Source organism: Gallus gallus, chromosome 15 (genome assembly GCF_016699485.2).
Source record: "Gallus gallus isolate bGalGal1 chromosome 15, bGalGal1.mat.broiler.GRCg7b, whole genome shotgun sequence".
Classification (NCBI taxonomy): domain Eukaryota; kingdom Metazoa; phylum Chordata; class Aves; order Galliformes; family Phasianidae; genus Gallus; species Gallus gallus.
In genome coordinates this window covers 11268784-11293140 of record NC_052546.1, presented here as the reverse complement: position 1 = coordinate 11293140, position 24357 = coordinate 11268784, and the positions used below count along the sequence as shown (strand labels likewise).

General features: G+C 54.8%; 1 protein-coding gene across 3 annotated transcripts in view; it reads right to left on the bottom strand.

The window, feature by feature from the left end:
* The window catches only part of NOS1 (nitric oxide synthase 1), a 58099-nt gene extending 36324 nt beyond the window's left edge, over positions 1-21775 (bottom strand). For 2 of the 3 annotated variants that reach the window (XM_015294873.4, XM_040648234.2), the window contains exon 1: positions 21734-21775. The gene's annotated coding sequence lies outside the window, so the exon portion shown is untranslated. Of the gene's footprint in view, positions 1-7295; positions 7452-21733 lie in introns of those variants that run through there. The other variant, XM_004934480.5, reaches the window with a different exon arrangement.
* Positions 21776-24357: the final 2582 nt, after the last annotated feature.

Below are 24357 nucleotides of genomic sequence, written 5' to 3'. Positions count from 1 at the left end.
CGATGCATGAGATGTGTCGGAGGGGTGGGATCCACACACCCCTGCCCAGGGCACAATCTGGCCCACAGGCACCTTCCCACTGAGCCCGTTTCAGTGCATCAAGAGGGAGAGCAGCAGCCAGTAGCCAAGTGACGTGGTAGGAAAGGACAGTCGTCTCCTCTTACCCAGGCTCTCACTGATCTATTTGCACTGACAGGTGCTTTTAAACCTGCCTGGTGGGATCACAGCTCAGCTCCTCCTCTCCCCATACTCTATAGCACTGGGGTACATAGCGGGGCTCCCCCAAGCCCGACAGATGCCCACAAGCTGCCTGTGCTGGTGGCAAGCCAACCCCAGCTCCTGAAGGCCCTGTGCATCTGAGCACGACTGCGCAGTGCCCATGGGTCATTGGCTGCTGATGGGGCTGTGTGCTCACACTGCTAACAGCAGCTCCCAAACCCGCTCTGTGTTCCTCTGTCATTTCTGAGGTGCCCTGGAGATGTTTCTCTCCGGAGCTGTGCTGTGGCGTTTAGCAGCCAGCTGAGATGCAAATGGTGTTTCTTGTTAAACCTGAATTTTGGGAAGGAAATGGAAGGCATTATGTCTGCAAACTGAATGCACTGACGTGGCAGAATCCTCCTGACCCCCCAGAGGCACCACAATGGCGATGTCTGCACCTTCATTATCAGCAGCTGTGCCCAAAGGACCAAGTCCTTCCTTCTCCATCCCACCTCCACATCCCCAGCCCTACATCTTCAGCGCTGAGGAGGTCATCACATCCCCAGGTCCTGGGCAAGTCTGAGTCATGCAGGACACATTTCCAACACGATGTAGGAACAAACGGCTCTGAGAGCTGTGTGAGCAGCACTCAATGCAGGGCCGTCAGCCTCCCTGCCACGGGGTCAGCCCCGGTTTTGCTCTGCATTAGTCACCGCTACAACAATGCATATGGACCCCATGCAATGTGCTCACAATGAGCCCAGCACTGCATTCACTGCCCCTTCTGCAAGGAGAAAACCCCATGGCCCCAGCACGTGCTGCCCTCTGTGCTCAGTGCCGCATTTCCACCATGGGGCATGATTTAGATGACCCCCAGAGCATCTACTCCATGAGATGTCTCAGGGAGGTGCTGTGCCGGCGGTGTGGGTTGCCGGGCTCAGCACTGCCTCCAAGCACCATTAGCAGCCTGATTTATGCAGCCGGCAGCAGCAGCAGGTGTGTCAGGTCGGGCGTTCAGAGCTGCCGTCTCGGTCCTTCAAATCAGCTCAGTGAGTGGTGTCACTGAGCTCTACTTGCACAGAATTGTATTTCAGCTGGTGCAGTGTGCCCCCGGTGCATCACACATCCCCAGCTGGGCAGCCCAACTCTACCTCAGTTTACCTCCCCTTCTGAAGCACAAACCCGAGAAAGTCAACTTGAGTTCCCAGAAGGCAGCAAGCCCTGCAGAGCTGCAAGCTTTCAGCACCTCATCACAGTGTTACCAAAGCATTAACTCCCTCCAGTCTCAACATCCACCTGTGCGGCTGTACCTCATTTTGTGGGCATTAACCATTGCAAGAATGGGTGCAGCACATGTACCCCTATGGCAGGTATAGGGATATGGTGTAGCTTCAAGGGCACTCACATAAGGAACAAATCATGGAAATCATAGAATCATTAAGGTAGGAAAAGACCTCTCGGTTCCCCAAGTCCACCTCCAGCCCAACTCTGCTGTGCCCGCTGACAACGTCTCTCAGTGACACATCTCCATGTTCCTTAAACACCCACAGGGATGGTGGATCCCACCACTGCCTGGGCAGCCTGAGCCACTGCATCACCACTCTTCTGGAGAAGAAATTATTACTAACACCCAACCTGACCCTCCTCTGGCACAGCTTAAGGCCATTCTCTCTCATTCTATTGCTGCTGCCTGGGAGCGTACTGACCTCCACCCCACTACAGCCTCCTTTCAGGAGTTGTAGAGAGCAATAAGGTCTCCTCTGAGCCTCCTCTTCTCCAGACTGAGCCATCCCAGCTCCCTCATCTGCTCCCCGTAAGACATGTGCTCCAGACCCTGCACAGCTCCACTGCCCTTCACTGGACACGCTCCAGGGCCTCAAAAGTCTTATGCAAGCCAACAGGGAAAAACATTCCAAACCACCCTATGACATTCCAAGCAACAAACTCCAGCACATGCCTTAATTGGTGATTTGATTTAAAAAGCAAAGCAGAGGGGAAATAAATCTCCTGCCCTAAGCACGGTCCATTGCCCTTCACAGCCACAACCCATGGGCTGGGCAGAGCCGGTGTAGACCCAGAGCCTCTGGCGTGGGCACCCTGCATGCCCCTGCTCTTGCAATGCGATTTCAAGCCTTGTCTCTCACAAATCATCACTGTGGTAATGGCTCACATTTCTACGTGCCAGCTTTAAATGGACACCATTGTCTTATTTAATTAGTTTTCGTGGGATTTATGCCGCTCAACGCAGAACCCCAGGGCTGATGGATTTATGCCCGTTTAATTTTTACAACCCGTGGAGCGTCAGTGACTCTGATGAGGAGCAATGGGATGCAACATATGCACAGTTACTGTAAACCGGCGTGTTTGTGCATCTGAAAATGGAGCATTAAAGTGATTCACTGGCAGACAGCTCGCTCATGCCAGCCCTTCTGCGTGCTCAGACCACATCGTACCTGTATGCACAGCCCTTCCATGCTGGGATGCCTCCATCCATCCACCTCTCTCCAGCCCTACTGATGTCCACACACAGCCACTGCCGAGCTCCACACCCCTGTCCTCCATCCCATCCCTTCTGCTGGGACCTGGGACACCACATTTGCTGCACCTCCCTGACAAACCTAATTCACACTGGGTGTGAAATGAATAATGGAATTGTTTTGCCACTCATACAACAACCCCATGGCAGCACCCAGCTGCAGGGCTTTGCTTTAGGGAAGGCAAATTTTTATGCATTTGCTCATCACCATATATCTGAGCTGAAGCTCCCAGCCTTTGGGCAGCCCCAAATCCCCTTGACCTGCATATTTACACAACCACTGCCTCTGGTGTTCACCCAAATCATCCCTCTACAGGGAATTAAATGGCCAAAGGAAGCCTGGTCCAGTCTGTGCATCTCATGTGCTCCATGTCCCGACCACCTCAGTGCCATCAAATCATCACCATGACCTACCAACACCCTTGCTGTGATTTACCTGCACCCTGCCCTACCTGGTGCTCCCACACTGGGCAGGCTGCAAGGTGATCGGTTCCAATGTTGCCAAGACAACTCTGTTAACAAAATCCCTTCTTTTTTTACTTTTTTTTTTTTTTTTTGGCCGACATAAACCCGCTTTTGTTTTAATTTGGAGTTCAAGGCTGAACATATTTCTGTAGCACGGCTGCCGTTTCTATTTTACTGTTTCCTACAATATTTTCTTGGCGCCTGCGGTGTGCACTGAAACAGAGTTTAGATAAAACCGTCAGTTCCGCCACTAACCCCGTCGCAAACTGATGTTCCTATTAGGGCTCGGCCCATCTGCAAAGCATAAATTTCGCCGCGATCAATTTGCCGAGAGGACTGGAGTTACACCAGCGACTCCGATGTGACAAATGAGAGCCGTGTTAACACAACAACGCTTTGTCCTAAATGACAAAATAGGTAGATAGGAAATAAATGAGAAAATGTCGCGTGATGGATGGTGCTGAAACCCAATCCCAGCACGAGAAAGGAGTCGTGGCTCCATTTGGAATAAAAGAAAAAGAGAATCTGAAATCACAGCAGGTTGGCTTGGGCTGCAACAACTCCTGAGCCATCAGTGGCATCAATGGGACCATTGCTGGGAGTGAAGCTCCCTGCTCAGTGCTCCAGTGGGGTTGGTCACCCCTCCAGGACACTGAGTGGGAATTCACCTCATTGTCACCACCTTGCACCAAGAGTGCTTTGTGCCACTATTTACAAACCTCTGGAAAATATCAGGCTCTGAGCTCCTGGTTGCGCCATCCCTCGGGTTTTCCATCAGCACGTGTTGCCATAGCACCGACAGCAGCAGCAGTGCTCTCCTGGGACCCATCCCTGTCCCGCGGAGGGCTCTGGTTCTAATCCGGGCACAATTTGGGTGGGGAGATGTAGACTTCACAGCTTCCAGCTTTGTGATGTGGGTGCTGCCCCAATGCTCATCTCCCCTACCTCATGGGACAGCCCTGTGCTGCTTTTGGCTGAAGCACCCCAATGGGACCAGCACCCTCAGCGGAGCCACAGCTTGGTGGACTGGGGGATGAAGGGTGAGTTCTGCTCAGAAAACAGCCAGATTTTATGACTCTAACGGCAAGGACGGGCTGTGTGCTTTCAGCATGTCTGAAAGCATAAGCCCGAAAGTCTGCAAAATGGGATTAAGACAAGCCTGCCCTAGAAGGGTACTGTGGGATCTCATAAAGCATATCGGAATTGTCATGTAAAAGAGGGGCTATAGAAAGAGTTGTATTAGCATAAATACCTCCAGTTTTATCTACACACATGCAGCACTTGCAGGCTTCCACGCTCTGCATATGGATCAACATACCGATAGCATATGGGCTTTGCAGCTATATATCTATACAGCATGTTGCTGGTTCCCATAGCCATATCCAGAGCTCCGGGTGCTGCGGGTGGGTGCTGGTTTACCTCACATTGCAGCTGCCATGCAGGGCTTGGGCTCTGGCATCACACAACCCAGCGGGGCTCCTGTGGGAGAAGCAGATGGAAGCAAACGTGCTTTCATCCAGCTCCAGTCACAGACAGTGGCTTACAGCTCCTTCTCTCCTCGGGACACAATGTGTTTATTTTTGGATACGCACAAGAGATCGGATCACGTCTATAGATTTCACTTAATACACAGATACAATCAGAGCAGCGGGAGCAGAGCAAGGGCTTTTCACTCTCATTTGTACTCTGTCAGAACCGGTCCCTTTCTATCAGGGTTGTCTTTCTTTAGTCAAAACTGATGGTATCAACAAGTATCAGACAATACCCTCGTTACTCGGGAAAGGTAAATGCTAATCTATGCGTGCTGAGCTCATGTGACTTATCAGTTACTATATATAGTTGTTTTCAGGCACTGATTTGGGCAATCTGGCAGATTTCCTGAGCCTTTCGTACAGACTCACTACAGAAACACAAAACACAAAATACACGAGGCAAGCAGCTGGGAGGGGGGTGAAATAAAACCAAAAGGGTCACAACCCCCCCAAGGGCCCCTGTCAGAAGGCTCAGCCCCAGGCACGAGGCAGTGATGCCCCTGCCTAAGATGGCCTCTCTGAAGCTCACACTCAATCACTGGCAGAGGGAATGGGTGAAAAGCAAAGGGCGTGAGAGCTCGGTGCTGCTCACAGGGGAGCGTAACGCTGCTCCAGGCACAGATGTCTCATTAGTGCAATATTGCCCCAAACCATGGCTGCGCCAGGAGCGGCTCCGTGCCAGGTGTTTGTTTGCAAACACAGGCACATTCAAAAGGTAGAGTGGTGGGCTGCTGGTGGCATCGGTAAGAAAATATTCTGGGTGACACAAGCTGGAAAGAAACAGAGACAGAAATTGCTGACACAAAAATCAAACTCTTCAAAATAAGACTTCCCCACTGGAGACCTTTAGCTGGAAAGGAATAGCAAAGGTGTGCAGCTGGACATCTACAGCAGAGTACTATTTTGTACACCCCCACCACAAAACCTCCCCACAGCTCTCCATCCACATCCTGTTCTGCATCCCAAACCCCAGCAGTGGGGGATCCAGAGGCAGAGGAGGCAGGGAAGCAGCCAGCACGCACATCAGTGGGCCCCCAACCCTGCAATCCCACACACCTCCCACCAGAAGGAAGGAGACACTTCCCCTCTCTATCAGTGAGAGGCGGATCAGCTCCTCAGGGACTCAGCAGATAATTGCCAAGTTGGCTGCCAGAATTTCCTCATGACAGTCGTAACTTGAAAGCGTTGGAAGAAAATGTCTGCACCTGGGTTGTGGAGCTGAGCGGGGAAATGCCACGCAGGGCTGGCACTGGGGAGCAATACCCACTGACACCCACCCCAGCACCAGGGGCTCCAGATGTGCATGCACAGAGGTTCTTTTCTGTTTTTCCAGAGAAAACCTAAAGCTTTCCATCAAAAGCTTTCCACCATCCCAGCTGCTGAGTGCAAAGCAAGCCGAGAGTGGGAGCACAGGCAGAGCCAGCTGCATTCGGCTCCTGCGCTCCCTACACCACAGTTCCTGGCTGTGCTGCAGAGGGGACTATCGAGGTCCGCGGTGCCCAGGTGGGGACAAACAAGGGACCAGGTTCAGGGTGTCCCTGTGGGGGGCAGGAGCCAGCGTTGAGTCCCAGAGCTTTGCCGCCGGTTGACACCAGTGTGCCCCTTCCCCAGCCAAATCTCACTCCCTCCCAACCCCGCTGCCCTGGAGATGGAGGGGACACGCGTGGGGCAGGAGGAGCAGCACTGCTGGAAGGGGGGGGAGGGAGGGTGAAGGGGCATCTTCCGCAGCCTCGAGCCCCGCTCAGTGCCGGAGTGAGGGCAGAGGGTGGGGTCGGGCGCGCGTTCAGCACCCTGGACAGCTCCGGCAGCGTCTGCAGCCATCGGGGAACGGCTCCGGGTCGGGATGGGACCCCGCGCCCCCCCGGAACACACACACACCCCCCCCAGGAACCTACATATCCGCTCCTGGACCCTGCGTATCCTCCCCTCCCCCCCCTTACCGGGGACCTGCAGCGTGCCGCCAGGGACCCTACATTCCACCCCGGGACCCCGCGCATCCTAAATCCCACTCCATGGGAATCAGCCCCCTCCCCTCCCCCCGTCCCAGACCTGCTGTTTCCCTACCCAGCCGCTGCCGGACTAATTGCATCCGCCCTCCCGCCCCCTCTTCGGGCAAATTGCCGCCCGTCCCGGGCACACTGCCCGCCTTTTCCAGCCAAATTGGCCCCCTGCCCTCCCCACGCACACCGTCCAACTGCTCCTGGCAAACTGCCCCTTTCCCCCTCCCCCAGAAAACTGCCCCTACCCCTGCCCGTGCCTCCCCCCACCCCAGCAAACCGCTATCCCACTCGCCCCATACAAACTTACTGCAAAGAGTTGCGGGGGAAGGAAACAAGAGCTGCGCTCCCCCCGAAGCTGCCTCAGCCCCCCCCAATCCCGAGGGCGTCACGGGGGGGACCTGGCGGATGAAGTTTGCGGCGGAACCCCCCGCGGTAAGAGGGAGCGCAGTGGGGACATACTGATGGCTGCGGGGTGCCGCGGGGTTCCCGCACCGCAAAGTTTCCCGGAGAAGCGGTGCGGGGTCGGGGGCTTTTCCCCCCCGTACACACCGTCCCACCACCTACCGTGCAGCGGAGCTGAGCCGTCCCCGTCCTCATCCGTGCCCGGAGCATCGCTTCGCTCCCGGCAGCTGCGGAGGGACGAGCGCGGGGCTGTGCGGGGCTGCAGGGAGGGAGCACTGCTCGCTGCGCCCCTTTATCCCAGCATCACCGAAACGAATCTGCTTTGACGTCCAACCCGGGTTTTTATGGGTGTGGAGCGAGCCGGTGCAGCCCTCATTAGGAGACACTCCGCTCTCCAAATCATACATCTTTTATATAACCTCATTTCCAGCCTGGCTTTTTTTTTTTTTTCACCCCCCTCCCTCCCCTTACTGATGAGCATCGCCCCCTCCTCAGCTCCCTCATCAATAAAGAGCCGAGAGGACCCCCCTAGCCCCCACTTGTTGCTGGAAAGCCCCACTCTGTGCCCTGCAGCCATCCACAGCATACCCCGGGGCAGGGGGGCTCAGCCCCCCTGCCCCCAGAGAGCCGCAGCCCTCTCCACGCACCGTGCTGCTGTGGGGAGTGATGAGACAATGGGGTTCCCTTTTTCCCTGATGGCAAGCAGCCTCCCGCCAAGCTCATCCCTGCACCCCTGAGCTCAGGGCAGGTGGCACTAGTGTTCCCCACTGCCCCCAGTGAAGAGCTGGGTGGGCACTGTGCTGGGGCTGCACACAGGGGAGAGCGTAGGGAAGGGGCTCCTCCTCTCTCCATTTCCCCTTCCGACCTGCCCCTGCCCCCAAAAAGGCCCAGTACAGACCCAGGCTTGACATCGGTCTCCAGGCTTTGCAATTGTGCTCATTCCCATAGCAACAACAAACACACAATTATAGATATATAATATTATATAAACCCCCAACCGGCTGCTTGGGCAGGAGCTCACCTGCATGCAGCCCCCACCCAGAGCACAGGGGCAGCTCCCCTGGAGCATGGAAACACAGCTGCAGCCCAGCACATGACCACGGCTGCCTGATGCTCGGGATGCTCATGGATAAACCATGGCACAGCAGGTGACTAAATGACAAAACTTCCCTGAGGGAGTGCAAAGCAAGCAGCCCTGAACCTCCCTGCTGAATGGGGGCTCTCACAGAGCTGGCAAATGGGGGAGGATGGCAGCAGCACTTTTGGGGCTGCACCCCCCTGCTCCTCGCACTACTCATACATCAAGCTGTAATGCACTGTCTGGGGCTAATGAAAACATAATTACGCCTATTTAGATGCAGGAGGACTAATTTAATAGCAAGCTTCCAAATGACATCTGCTGTGCTCCATCGGGCAGGGAAGCCTGCCCCACAGAGGGGTGAGCTGCACGGGCTGGGGGCATGCAGGCAAAGAAAGGCTTTGTGACGTGGTCATGGGGCAAAAGTTGTCACCTTCAGCCTGGGCAGCCCAAGAACTTCTTCCCATGATATGAGATGTGAGATCCCACCACCTACTCTGCTGGAGAGGCAAAAATCAGGGAGCAGAGCAATGGGTGCTGGGCTCCAGACAGAGGAGCTCCCAGCAGCCAGATCTGGCCATCCTGCCCACATACTCCACTAACATCCACACAGGACCCACTAGGAGGAAGCCAAGCTGTGCTCTATGTGTCACCAGGATGGCCATCATCATCCTCCTCCCAGGACACTGCCCTGCGTAACGCTCAGCAGAGCAGTGCTCACTTCTGGTCTGGCTGAGGCTTTGCTCACGAAGCCCATAGCACAGTGCTGGCATCATAAGGAGCTGGTGGCCTCCATATGTCCTGCACCAGGGGGTCTCAGCATCCAGCAGCCACCCCCAGATGTTGGGGTTGGAAAAGGTCTCAGTGTGACAACTGACATTTGCACCTTCCCTCCTCCAGCAAAGAGCACTCAGGTCAGGGTTTCTCCACTGGGATTACACTCCTGTAACCCTGCCCTATCCAGCCCAGAGCCACGGGGAAGACATCTGCACAAGTCACCCCACACCCCAGCCGCACACTGAACGCAAACAGCACTATGAGCGAGAGATTGCCCAGCTTAGCTCATGGCGGGGGGACAGCCCCTGCCCCTTCCCACGCTCCCCCTTGCTATGAAATCAGCTCAGTGCCATTTGCCTCCAGCCATATGCTCACAGCGTTGCGGGAGCCAAATATAAACACAGTGCTCCACTCGCCCAAGTTTCCTTCTCCCCCCATCCCGGGCTCACTGCCCTCCCCTCGGCCTCACCCACCTCCGTTGGGAGCTGCAGGGGTCGGGGAGGGGGTTCCAGCGGTGGGGAATGTGCTCAGAGATCCCCAGCAGCCAGCAGTGCAGATCTCACACACACACACACACAGCCATCACCCGGCTGCTATTTCTATGCAGCCCGAAATGCGTCCGAGGGATTACCGCGGCAGGAATAAAGAAAGGGCTGAACATATTTGTACTGAAAGCTTAAGGAGCCGATGGCACTGCACACACACACACACACACACACACACACACACGCCAGATGATGGGGGGTCTGGCAGCAATTTGGGACAAATCCTGGGATTTCTGTCCGTGCTCCACTTCGGAGCGGGTGCGGGTGCTGGAGCTGCCTATGGGTGGCAGTGAGCCCGCACTGCTGGCGGGCACCGCAGGTCTGAGGGGCTGGGAGTCCCCATCTCAGTGAGCATTAGGACACATTTGGGGCAAAAAAAAAAAAAAAAAAAAAAAAAGCTTGGAAATGGCATCAAAAAGTCAAACTCGTGCCTACAGCCTCGTGTCACCGTGGGTCACGGGGCTGGATGGAGTCTTTCAGAGTGCATCACACCACGTCCAATGATATAAAGTAGGTTATAAGGAGCTCTCTCTCTCTCTCTCTCTCACACACACACACTCACACACCAAATCTAATAAAGAGATATTAGTCGGAGAGTATTTGGCTTCTGGCATTAAACTAACTCCAGCTTCATACAGACACCAAAGAAATGAAATTATGGCAGCTCACAAACAAGAAATTCCAGGGGGATGAATTAATGTTTCATCACTGTTACAGGGCAGAGCTGTACCTGTCTGTCTTCCCTTTCTGTGTTTCCTTCTCCTGACTTCAAAACGTGATGCTCTGCCTCTACAAGTTGTGCACCGCGTCCCCTCCCGCGCCAGCCCCACACCCCGCCATCAAAACCCGAATTGTTTTCATCCTCCTTTTAAGGACAACGCTGGAGGTTTTACAAACACACCAAAGCCCAAGGACGCCTCGTAAATCCGGGCTCTAATTTGAACAGATGAAAAACCAGCTTGGAGACCTCGCTTGCTCCGCATGCCGGAGCGGCTGGAGTGACTCTTGGGTTATTCAGATGCAAACACTTTCAAACACAAATATCTGAGGCAGCTAGAAATAGGGGGGAAGGTGCTCAGCAGCACAGAGCTGCACTGAAGCCATAGAATCAGTGAGACGTGCATCATAGAACCATAAGACGGGTTGGAAGAGACCTCAAAAACCATCCAAAAATAAGCAGAATGGAGATCATTAAGGCTGGCAAAAGGCAGCCCATCCCCTGTGCTGCACAGCAGCTGGGTCCCTGCCTCATGCCCACTCCCTTCCAGGAGGATCTGACACCCAAATATCGCTATTTAATCTTTGAGTCAATTAACAGGGTAATCACCAACTGGAAAATCACTTTGTGCCGAACCTTAGCAGTGAATTTGGAGATTTCTCCCTGTGAAGCAGCACAACAGAGGGCTGCAGGTCCACGGCTCTTTCTATAAGACCCAAATCTCTGAGCTCAGAGTTATCGGTGTGGGACGTCGGGGTGGGTGGGACAGATGCAGGAAGGGGCCCTGCGTCAGCGCAGTGCTGGGTAAACAGGCGCGGGGCAGCGCGGAAGGGCTGCAGCAGGCTGACAGGGCTGATAAGCCCAATCTGCAGAGCATTCACAGCGCAAGGAACACAAAGCCAGCCCAAAACTGAGCCACAGCTGCTGTCGAGTTCTTCATTTCCAAAAAAGACCCTGCTAGCAGAAAACAAGCTGCAAGGAAAGCGACAGAAATATTCCACTATGCCTTGGTGAAGCCCCTCGTGTGCCTGATGGGGGTGGGTGAAGAGGGGCTGCAGTACCCCCCAGGCCCATGGAAATAAAGCAACACGGGTCGGGCATCCATTGAGGCTGAATGAGTTGTGAACCGTATCCATCCCTGATGATAAAGCAGCAGTAGGGCAGCCCCACCTGCATAGCCCAGGGGCGCAGCAATGGTGAGAAGGGCTGGTGATGATGAGGAAGGCTCATCCCAGCCCCAAACTGCAGCTTCAGCACACGTAGGTAGCAGCGTGCACCAGGACACGCTTTGCGTTGCTCACACACCTGTGAATCAATGTCCTTCAGCCAAAGCCATGCAGCAACACAGGAGCTGCCCCATCCCAAATGCACGTACCAGCAGGGAGAGAAGCAACAACAGGAGGCACAGAGCCGTGCTTTCCCCCCTTTTACTTTTTCCCTGCAACCCAAAGAAAGGCGATTCTCGGCCCTTCCACCGAGCGGTGAGAAGTTTGTGCGGAAGCGCTGCCAGGAATTTGGATTTATTTCTGGAATGACTTTCATGGGATGTTGAAAAGCTGCTGTAATTTGGAGGCATTAAGCAGCTTCTCCCAGTTCAACCAAGACAGAATCGAACGCTGAAAGGAGCCAACTGCACGGGGAATGGCACGATCACAACATTTCACTTCCAATTGAGACAATTCGCTCCCCTTGCCACCAAAATCTCTCTTCAAGAGCAGGAAAAGGAGGAAACAGAGCTACCTGAACCCAGCCCAGCCCAGATCCCAGCAGCCTCCCCCCACGAGCTGCCATGCTGACACAAGACCCCAGCCACAAGACTTGGCACCCTGAGTTCACCACCTCCATGGAATTTAAAGCAATTTAGAGCTTTTTGGTGCTTTTTGGGTCCCCCAGCAATCCACTCACCTGCAGCCACCGGGTCCCAGCAACTCTGCCCACTGCTTCCAAAGCCAACTCTGATGATTAGAGGAACACAGAGCAGCTCTGATGTCACCTGTAGGTGAACTGCATTAGCACTGAGGTGACCACAGTGACTTCTTGGCACTAGCAGGACCTTCCCAGATTGAAAATGTTCCTATATTACCTTCTTCCATGTTGACCAGCACCCCATAGCTTTCAGCCCTAATAGGGGATGCTCATTTAGATCACCTGCAACCCAGTGCAGGTGACACACCAAAACCTCATCGCTTTGATGTCTCAACCCTCCCATTCAATTTGGTCAAAAGGATGCAGCTGTGCTAGGCTGGGGGCACAAGAGCACAGCTGGATGAATCATAGAATCCTGGAATCAGTAAGGTTGGAAAAAACTTCTGAGATCCCCAGATCAACCCCAGCCCACCCCCACCATGCCCACTGACCATGTCCCTCAGTGCCACATCTCCATGTTCCTTCAACACTTCCAGGGACGGTGACCCCACCACTCCCTGGGCAGCTGTGCCATGAACCCCATTTGCTTATGGAATGCCTGGAAAGAGCACAAGTTCCCAAAGCCTGAGGCCTGAGGCCTGAGGAAGGCTTTGCAGCTAAAAACACTGAAAAGACTGAAATCATGAAAAATAGCCCAACAGAGAGCACCTCTTGGTCCTATGGAGCACTGCCCTACAAAATGCCAGAAAACAAACACCCATCTCCCAGCTCCTCTCCTACCAATGGGGAAATGGAGGCATGTGAAGGGCAGGGGCCAGATTACACCATATGAAAGTGGAGAAAAAGGCTCAGAGAGCTGTCTCCTTCCTCAGCTGCCCGTGGGTGGAGGCTGGGGGCCACTCTACACAGGGCAGACTGCAGATGATGGGTCCCATCTCACCTACATGGCTGGAGAGCCTGGCCCTGTGCTTGGCAGGCAAAGAGCTGCTGTTCCCATTTAGAAATACAAGACTGCTGTATTCTCTAAGAGAAAGATCAGAAAGAAAGGGGAAATAATAATAATAAAAAAAACAACTAAGTAAACTCGGGATCAGGGAAGACAGAAACGAGTGGTAGCACTGCTCGTGGTTCTGCAGCTCTGCAGGAAGGGCTCCCAGCAGGAGCCCCAGACCCCATGGAGCCCGACGGCTCTCCCCTTGTAGCCCTGACGCAGAACAAAACCCACTTGGGACACCACTTCTTGCCATTCAGCTCCTCCACAAAGAACCCACTGTTTTCCCAGAGCATGTTTTCTCCTCACATGCCCCTGCCCTTCCAGCCTTCTGCTGCCTCACACACAGCCTCTGGCCCTCTCTGAATTTCGGAGCGATATCACAACTTCGGATGGGATTTGCCTGCTCTCCGGGTTCTGTCAGCCCCCTGCAGAGGAGCACAGGGCAGCCTACAGCCCATGTCTGCAACAAGCAGATGCATCTGAGAGCTCTGCACATCCCCAGTGCAACCGAGACTGACACAGCCTTGGACAAGCTTCCCCCTCCCCAATACTCTTTTCTTTCTCTTTTTTTTTTTCCCCCAACCTCTTATTCCCAGTGGCCGAGAACATTTAGTCTGGCCGGGAAAAGGAAATCTCATTACAGAATTACGGTTCATTTAGCAGGTCCCGCTGGAAGCCCTGCAATAACCACTGCCTTCCTAACAGGATTAGCCGGTGTCTGAACCTCCCGACCACGCTGCCTGCGGCTCTGCTCCCACAGCATCTCCTGGACCCCAGAAAACCCCAACTACGAGTTGGCCAAAGGGAAAATATGGGGAGGATGGAGGACATCCCCACTGTCTTTCGCTGCCTTGGCCTCGCCCATCCTGCTGGCTCTGTACTCAATGGCATTGTTGGGTCCCATGAGGGGTCCAAGGGCATCAACCTCATAAAAACCCCCAGGACAGTGGAGTGATGAACATCCTGCTACAGCATTAGCCAGGACTTGCTGACCACTGCACCCACAGGTTTTACTTCCCACCACCAGCAGCTTCCATGGCACGGAGACAATGCTGAGACATTGGTGTGGGTTGGTGGGGTCTTCCCAACATTGGTTCTGGAGCCTATGTGGAGGTTTGGGCTGGCATCATGCTGTATGGGAGTGTGGTTACTGGGATCAGCTCTCTGTCTTTAAGAGGTTTAGGAATGAGTAATTTAGAGGTGAAGATGAAGGAGGAAACCAAGTTACATGGTGCCACCAGAACAACCATGTCTTTGCCTTCAGTGACACTGAAATCTCATTTCTTCTCCCACCACTGCCCCCAGGAAGAGGTGAAAAGGCAGTAAACTAATGCAGCACCACTTATGGAGATAACCCTATGATTTCAGGGGGCTGAGCATCCACCTGTCACCACTAACCAGCTCCAATTCAATCTCACACTGCTTTGCACAGAGAGAAATGACAGCCAGTCCCTATAGAAAGCCCACAGCGAGTGGGGAGGACAACATGGAGTGCCCCATGCACCCTTGGCCTGAAGGAGAGCAGAGAACACTGTTTCGTGTGGTAGTTATGCCCACGAGACAGTGACTCCTACAGCACTGGAAGGGCTTTTATGGGGTTAAATGAACTCTTGTTTTGCTTTAGCCAAAGTAATTCTCCGAGCCGTGCTTCCAGCAACACCTTGTTCCATCACACACCCACTACGGGCTATGGGCAGCTTCTGCCATGCTGCTCACCGCAGGCACCCATCCCACAGCCCAGCTCTGCTCTGACATCTCCCAGCCAGGGCTGCGGGCCTGGAGACCTCCTAACCCCACCATGCAGCCCAGCACTCCCACCTGCCATGCTCCAGGGGTGGCCGTGATACCTCATTACTGCGGAGATGAAAGGCCACGCAGAGCATCGCGCCCCGTCCCCGCAGCTCCCACGCTGCTCCGGCTCCACCAGGAGCTGCCGTCATTAGCAGGGCTCTGTCTGCGGGCAGAGGGCTGCTAACGAAGCTGCGTGGGCAGAGTGAAGTGCCGGGAGTCGGAGATGTGGGGATGCTACGGGGAAGGCGTGGGGACATTGCTGGTTCCGCATTAATGCCGGGGACACAGCGGGGCGCGAGGAGGAGGGAGCGCTGGTGCAGAGCAGGGGAAGTTTTGCTCACACACAAACACGGTGTAATTCCGTTTGTAGAGGCGCACCAAAGGCAGGAACTGAGCAAGAGGCCAAAAGGGCAGAAGCGTTTCTGCGGCTAATGAGCATGTATGGGCTGATGAGGGCTGCTGATGAGTGCTGGAGGGGGGAAGGAGCCCCACTCTTGGCCTTGCAGAAGCCTCAAGTCATTGGGAGCACAGTCCTGTGGACAGCACAGCGGCTCATGTCCATCTCTTGGTGCCCCAGCCTACACCTGTCTGTCTGTCCGTCCTGCAGAGCACAGGCAGCCACCCCGTGCCCTACAGCAGGGCTGCAGCAAGGATGCTACTGATCCCTCCATCCAGAAATCATTTTTATCCTCCCACCTTCAGAGAGCTTTTCCCCACTGTGTCTGCTGGAAGAGAGGTGTGAGTGCTCTGCCCTCCTTGGGTTCTTCTGCAGGGAACAGGCTGCCCAGGGAGTGATGGGGTCACCGCCCCTGCAGGCGTTCAAGGAATGTGAAGATGTGGCACTGGGGAACGTGGGCAGAAGGCACAGTGGGGGTGGGTTGGGAGTGATCTTGGGGATTTTAGATATCTTTCCCAACCTTGATGATTCCATGATTCTATGAGCCCCAGGCACCATTACTCTCCCCGCATGGCTCTTGTCACTGCCACATGGCACAGACATGTTGCTCATCAAGCTGTGGCTCTGTGAAACAGGCAGTGATCCAACCTGACCTTCCCACACAGCCTTGTAGAACATCCCATAGCACAAGCCTGGCAGAGGAGGTGACACAGGGCTCGATCCAGGACACCTGGCTGGCTGCAAGTCTCAGATACAATTAGAGGACAGAGGGGAATGTATGACACACTCCTTGCATTTATCCCTGTGCCATAACAGCTGTTTCTGCCACAGAAGTGACCTTTCCAGTTTTGTTTTTCCATTATACCATTTGGAGATGCATTAGAAACTGTCCATAAGGGAAGTGCCAGGAGCCAGACGGGCTCTGTGTGCCTGCCAGAGGAGGAACAGTTACATACGTACACCCCATGTTCATGTGAATATGGGTATTGGGGCAGCCCTGGGATTTGGTTTTGATCAGAGCCAACAGCCTGAACAGCTGGATGGAGCAAACCCCATTGGCCATGGCTTCCTAGATTGGTGATAGATGGATCAGCCTTGGTCTGTGACTGTGGGCAAAATAGATCACTCTCCTGTCTTATAGGTGCAGTGATTTTCCTCAATGAACTGACCAAGGCCCTGCCCAGGATGGGGGATACCAATGGTCCCTTCTCCTCCCTTCCCATCTCTACAGTTTGCTCTTTGCTGAACAGCCACGGAGAAGAAACAAATCATGCTTAGCCCTGGACCTGCTCTGTGGGCAAAAGCCAACTGCTTTTCTCATGCCCCCTTGTACGTGTCACAGAACAGGCCCATGTGCTGTTTGAAAAAGGGGTGAGAAGGATCCCCAGGGTTCTCCCTTCCTCCCTACCCCTCAGGTTGCACCTGGCTGCTCCACGCCTCTCCCAGTCCAGCCTCACAGTTTGCCCACCCTTCTCCATGTTCTCTTGCCTCTTGTTTGTTTGTTTTGCCATCCAAGCATTATTGGTAGCAGCAGGGTCTGGCAGCCCAAACTTCCCCAGGGAAGAAGTTCTGGCATCCAGCAGCCAAGTGGAAAGTTGCTCCGAGCCTGTCTCATCTCACTTTTGACATATCACGGCTGTCCATTTCCCTTCCCAAGGAAATCTGATTTGTTCCAAAGTTTATAGTTTCAGTGACCTAATCCCAGCATAGTTGTTCCTGTTTCCCTTTAATTTACTGCCTCAGCTTGTATTAATTGATGTATTGCAGAGGGCTTGAGCCAAGCTAATTGTTTTAGAAGAAGAAAAAAGAAGAAAGAAAGGAAGATCTGAGGTCCCTTAGCGGATTACTGAGGTATTTGAGTGGGCAAACAGCAGCCATCAGAAAACAGTAATAGCTCCAAACAGCATCAACAGACCGGAGGGTGGGGACCCTCCAGACGTCATGAAACCCCAAATCCCTGCCCCGCGGTGACCTATGGGAGCAGGGCATGTGGGAGGAGGAGGGCTGCGATGCACTGCCTTGCTGGGCTGCCTCCATGCCAGGGTGGTGGGGTCACTGTCCCTGGAGGTGTTCAATGAACATGGAGATGTGGCACTGAGGGATGTGGTCAGTAGGCATGGTGGGGAGGGGGGTGATCTTAGTGGTCTTTTCCAATCTTAATGATTCTATGATTCTATGCACTTGCCTGGGGAGGTGATGGAAAATCATGCTGGTGGCTGTTTGTATTCATGATGAACAAGAGCAATAAAGAAGTGCCTGTAGGGATTTCCCAGGTGTAAATCATGGCCAGCAGCCCTGACTGCCTCCAGGGTGAGGAGGTTGGCTCTGTGGGCAAGGAGAGAGTGCTTCCACCGTGCCACTGCCACTTGACAGCCTCCCATAACATTCTTGTGGTCAAAGTGGTGAAATAAAGAACAAATACACAGACAAATTGGAGCCAAAGTGCATTGTAAGAGCACTTTCAGATGATTCCAGATTAGAGGAGCTGTTGGTGTGCCAGTGGGCATGGCTCTGCCCGGAGGGATGGCGATGGGCTGCACGCAGTCTGACTGAGCTCATGCAGCCCATAGGCAAACATCACATCCTGTCCTGGGTGGGATAACCCTGGTGACTGGATGGGTCTGGAAACAGCTTTGGAAGAAAGGGCATGGTGGTCCCACTGAACGAAAGGATGAGCCAACCCGTGAACTTTCACATGGCCAAGATCAACACCTCCTGTGCTGAGCAAGCAATGCAAAGCCAGCAGGACAACAAAAGGGTTTGTTCCCTGTATTTGCCACCTGCAATAGGAAATGGTGTCACAGAATCACAGAATGGCCCAGGATCATCAAGGATCAAGAATCTCCAACCCTCCCGCCACAGGCAGGGCCACCAACCTCCACATTTAATACCAGCCCAGGCTGCCCAGAGCCCCATCCAACCTGGCCTTGAACACCTCCAGGGATGGACAGGGCATCCACAGCCTCTCTGGGCAGCTGTTCCAGCACCTCCCCACTCTCCTTGTAAAGAACTTCCCCCTGACATCCAACCTAAATCTTCCATCCTTCAGCTTAAAATCATTTCCCCTTGTCCTGCTGTTATCTACCCTTTCAAAGAGTTGACTCCCCTCCTGTTTATAGGCTCCATTTAGATACTGAAAGGCTGCAATGAGGTCACCCCGCAGCCTTCTTTTCTCCAGGCTGAACAAGCGCAGCTCCCTCAGCCTGTCATTGTAGGAGAGGTGCTGCAGCCCTCTGATCATCTTTGTGGCCTCCTCTGGACCCTCTCCAACACCTCTCTGACTTTCTTGTACTGGGGGCTCCAGACCTGGACACAGTACTCCAGATGGGGCCTCACGAGGGCAGAGAAGAGAGAGACAATCACTTCCCTATCCCTGCTGGCCACCCCTCTTCTGATGGAGCCCAGGATACCAGGTGGGAACGCCGCTGACCAAGGGCTTGGAGCATTCTGTACACAGCATCTGCCTAAAGCAGGGGAGGGAAGGAGGAAAGGTGTCACCTCCACATGCTCCAGCTGACCAGACTACAGTTGTATTAGATGATGTTACAGGTCCTTTCCAACCCTGACGATTTCATGATTCTATGATCGCAGCATTTCTGGTACCTGACACACAGTGCGATGCTCCAGGGCTGGTCACACAGCATGAAGGGGAGCACAGCCTTCCCCAGCTCTTCACAACCAAGATTCCATGGGGAAAAGCCAGGCCAGAATCAAAACCCAGGATCTGAACCCTCTGCAGGAGCTCCCCAGCCCTCACTGGGAGGAGCATTTGGGGATGGGGATTCAGGGAGGGCACAAAGCCCAGGCTGGGGGTACTCTCTCCAGTCCCACATATCCCCAGTCTCTCTCTTAACCCAACACCATCCTATCAAAGTTTCCCAGAGCACAAAGTTGCTCCTTGGTGTTCTCCAGACCAGCTCACACTCCCGCCCTGCCCATAAATCAGCGCAGCTCCATCGCACGGCTCTCACTGCGAGGTTGATTTATTTGGGAGCAACACAGGGAGTTTCCAGATTAACACTAATTGCTCTTCCAAATTACTTAATAGTTCAGATTGCAGTGCTCTCTTTGGAAATCATCTCAGACCGTTCAATACAATAGAACAACAGCAACAACAACAGAACTATCATTGAAGAGACAACTGCAAATTGATAAAGTCTTTGAGACCAGGCTAATATCATTGCTGTCTGGTAAATGTATTCAGCTCAAACTGGAGGGATACGCACTCAGCTCAGCAAGGAGGACACCGCCTGCTACCAAGGTGCTCAATTTTCCCTTCCAGAGACACTCTTATTGCTTAGAAAGAGCCGCAGGAACAACCCCGTCGGCTGCAATGCTGCAAGCAAACAGCTCCGGCCTTCTTGATGAGAAAAATACAAAGAAAAATGGAATAGTACCAATAATAGTGGGCTGAATGTCTGTGCTCGCTGTGGCCTTTGCGGGTGCTCCTGCCCGGGGTCAGTGTGGGCGCGGGAGCTGGCGGGCACTGCACTCCTGCAGGGCTGAAATTGTCACCCAGGAGGGGAGGGGAGGACTTGTTTCATTTTGGCCGCTTCCCAATTTCCCGGCCCGCCGGGGGAAGGAGATGCAATGTGGCTCACAGGGGAGGGCCGGGGAGGGAGGGGGGAGTGGGTGGGAAATGGGATGCTTGGGGCAACCCTAAGTCACCAAGTGCATGGGTGCAGGGGGAGCATGGGTGCAGGGGGTGCTGGGGTGATGCCAACCAGAGCAAACGCTTCCAGCATCAGTGGGCTTTGCAATATTTTGAGGCAAGCCCATGCTGGTGGTGCAGCCTAAAATGCAAAGCCTCAGCGGGGTGACTCCACTCCCACTCACCCACATCCTATTTCCCTGCAGAACACCCCGGAGGATCACACCTCCCGACACCCCATTGAGATGCCGGGCGTGGGGTTAGGAGGAGCCCGGCAGTGAGAGGGTTACACAGCCACTGCCCCTTGCCAGGAGCTGTGGGGGCTCGGAGTGAGCCCAGCCGATGGCTGCCATCTGCTCCTGGCACCTCGGGCTGTGCCGGAGAGCAGGGAAGGGAGAAAACAAAACCCTGGAAGTGGGCTTGGGCAGGGAGTGCTCCACTCTGACCAACACACCAAAGCCCTACGGGGTGTTGGAATGGCTGCAAAATGCTGCTCCGTCCATCCCCATCACTCCCAAGGATGGGAGTGCTGAGCTTCTGGTGCTCCACACCACACCAGCAGTGTTGGCTCTCCAGGAGGAACGCGGCCCCCAAGGGATGTCCCCAAGCTCATCCTCCTGGGGACGCACGGAAGCTCAGGGGAATACTGCTCTGAAGGGCATCATCCTACAGGGCTCAGGCTTTGCTGTTCCCCAGCAACACACGGCCCTGTCCCCATCGCTCACCGCTCCGGGAGGACATCCAAGGGAGCTGCCTTCATAGCAGCCGCTTACAGCCAGAACCGGGCAGCGCCGCGTGCACCGCCGGGCAGCCCCGAGCCAGCAAGCGCCAGGGAAAAGCAGCCAAACCCAGCCCCACATCCCAGCCCCCCCAGGGGCTCAGAAAGAAGTCCCATTCATCATCCGGCCTCTGTTTGTTTTCTGCACTCCGCAAAGCTCAAACAAGCAAAACAGATTAGCCGGTCTCATTTGTTTCCTACTTAATTACACCTCTTCGGTGCTGATGTAATATTTCAAGATTTGGGTTGCTAAGGATGAAAATCCACCTTCCTCCTCTCACACCCACCTTGCCTTTTCATTCCCATCATGAAAAAGCCCAGATGGTTTTTTTTTTTTTAATTTGGTGGGGTATTTTTTTTTTCCACAAAAAAAAGTCTAATTATTGAGGAATTCAGAAACTCTGAATTCAGAAGCTGCCGGAGAGCACTCAGGTTGTCAGAAACAGATGGACTGGGGCTGCAACTTTTCATCGCTCTATCCAGCCCCCCCGGAATGGAGGACTGCATCTGCAGCACACGCGGGCCCAGATAACTTCAGCTGTCCCCCCTGTCCCCCCCCCCACACACACACACAGCAATGCTTTGCCATCAATAGGACTTCCCAGGAAGCGGAGCAGCTGCGTGCCGATGGCTGTGGGATGAGCGGCTCGCCTGGGGAAGGAAAGAGCTCTTTGTGCTGTGGTCCCCGCCTGCAAGACCCCCATGGAGCTGCCCGGGGTGGGTGTTAGGGCTAAAGGGCCTAAATCAGAGCCATCAGAGGGTGGGAGGTGGGGAGCGACCCCAGCACAGCCCAGGCTATGGGGCAGGCAGGGACATGGGGATCAGGACATCCGCCACCCCTCCGTGCCCACATTGTCCCCCAGCAGCGTCTGGGCTGCGGCACAGCCGGAACACCGCGGAGACAATGGGGACACTCCACTGTACAGCCCCCCCACGCCACCACACACCACCGCCACTCCCCCCACATGCAGGATCCCATCCCCAGCACCAACACAAGGCACGCACCGACTCCCAGCTCCGGCTCCATCGCGGTGCCATGCAGACGGCAGCGCTCAGCTCAGCGATCCGCGCTGGCTGGCAGAAGAGCCGCAGGAGGGCTGGCGGGGCCGTGCCGAGCCGGCTGCGCAGCTTTCCCACGGTGGCACTCGGGACACCCCACTGCGTCCCCTCCCTGTGCCCGGCGCTGTGCATCCCTCCCAGGGCTCCACTCCGCCACGTGGATGTGGGGTCCGTGGGGTTGGGAGCTGGGGACATTTGGGACGGTTTGGGTCCAGCAAACACCTGCAGCGCACCGCAACCCGGGGGCCCCGCAGCGCTTGGGTTGGGTTATTCAGTAACTTCTCCCTCCCCAGCTGCGGTGAGCGCTGCTCTTTCCCAGTCATGTGAGCTGCGGTATTCCAGCTTGAGGCCTTCAGCTCTGGGTCTCATCCAGGTGTGTTTTGGGGGAGGGAGGGCGATGCAGAGCACCCAGGTAACAGGACAGAGAGCACAAAGCCCCCTCCTACAGCATCGGTACCACAAGGGGCACCAGCTCCTTCCCTTCCACAAAATCCCGAAGCTGGAACGTGAGGATCTTTGAGATCTCTTCCAACCCAAGCCATTCCATGATTATACAAAAGACCCAACTCTGGGAAAAATAACCATGGCAAGCCTCAAACAGAAGGAATTTTGCCCGCAAGGATGTAGGGTCTTATTTTAAGCTGCCCCTAAAGGGCGCTCTTGTCCTCAGTGGTCTTCATCCTCCTCCAGCCCCACCGAGCCCCACTGACGCCCCAGCCCTGCTCACCACCATCCCGCAGTGCTGCCCAGTCTGAGCGTGTCCCCACAGTGCCAGGCAGGTGCTCCCCTGGAGGCCGCTCCCCTGCGCACACTGTGCATTGTGTTGGAGGTGTGGGAGAAACCCTAATGGGAGATCCATTGTCTGCATAATGGGCACCGGGGGCAGGTGAGCTCCGGGACGCGTTCAGGGGATGGAGAGGGTGGAAATCAGCCAAGAAAAGCGCCTTGGCTTCCCTGTGGCTGGATCCCACCCCATACACAGACAGGGTTTATTTTGTGTTTGGGAGTAACGTAACGCAAAGCAGCAGCCCCCTCTGCAAGGAGGGAGCACAGATCCACACACACCGGGTTGCTGGAACAGGGGTAGTAGCCAAAAATAGGAACAAATAAGTTGGATCCTACCCAGCACAGCAGCACGGAGGCTGAGGGATGCATAACCCCGAGGCTGGCTCTGCCCCGGGCACGCAGCCAGAAGCATTGTCACCCATCGGATTTGCAAGCCTGAAAATAGCCCTCTGACAGCAAAACCCTACCTGGTGCTCAGGCTGGCCACAGTGGCACCGTGTGTGTCCCCAGTCCCCAAGCATGGGGCATCCCAGCAGCACAGGAGGGGGTCACTGCCACAACAGGGTGAGAGTGGGCTGGGAAACAGCCCCACAGCTACTGGAATGGGACAACCGTGTCATCCAGCCAGCTTCAGGACACCCAGCTGGAAGGGGAGTTTTGGCAACCCACATCATGCTGCAGAAGTGGGGACAAGGTGCTGATGGGTACCTTGGATAGGGATGCTCTGTGGGGTCTGTGGGGTTGTCCCCCTGCCAGATGGGGACCCACCAGGATGTCCAGTACCCCCAACAGGGGCATGGTGCCCATGTGGCAACCAGTGAGTACAACCAAAGCAGAAAGCCCATGCTGTAGGGGGGCATTCTCAGGGAGGACATCAGCACCATATTTCCATCACCATTGCAATGGGTTCCAAATGGGATATCAAGGCAGTGCTCTTGAACTCCCAGCCTCACAGTTTGCCATACAGACACATAAAGCCACCCCAGCCCCCAAAACCAAGGAACAAATAGCTGTCAGGCATAGGAGAGCCTTCAGCTGGTTTCTCTACCTGTGCTGAGGGCATGGCGTGGCTCTTCGCCTTGCGAAGGAAGCTGCAGCTGTGACGTCCAGGGCAAAGAGCTTGGAACTGTGGATGGCTGCCCCTCCCTGGACAGGAAAGTGTCCCATCGGGCTCTCCCCGGGTGTCAGCGTCTAGCAGAGCCCTGAGAGGTCCCTGGGTACAGGGTTTGGATTTCGGGAGATGGGCACCAAAGGTCAGGGTAAAAATAGAGGTGAGGAAAGGGAATCTGCTGAGCAATGGGAGCAGGGGGGCATGGGGTGGGGGACAGGCACTGGGGGTCAAGGCAACCCCTTCCCCTGCAGGTGGGACCCCCGGGGCCACTCTCCTCTGTGCTGACATTAATCTCTCCAAGGAGTGGAGTAGAATCAGCATCTGCACCTCAGAGCTGCATGAGTTTGGCACTCATATACCTCATTTTTCAAGTTCAGCTCAGTGAAAGGCTTTAGGATGTGTTTAATAACGGGGGAAGATGTGCACATATCTGTATCTGGAGGGAGGGGTCTCCCAGCAGCCCTGGGGACACAGTGCCACCACCACATCCTCACTGGCAGCGGGCGCATCCTGCTCCCCTCTCGCTCCCTGAGCTTCCCGGTTGCTGTGCAGTATTAATGGCTCATGATTCATCAGCAGCAAGCCGGGGATGACAGACACATGCATGCACCCCGTGGCTCTGCAACGCGCACGTCCACATGCAGGGACCCAGATCCAGAGGAGCCTCAATTCC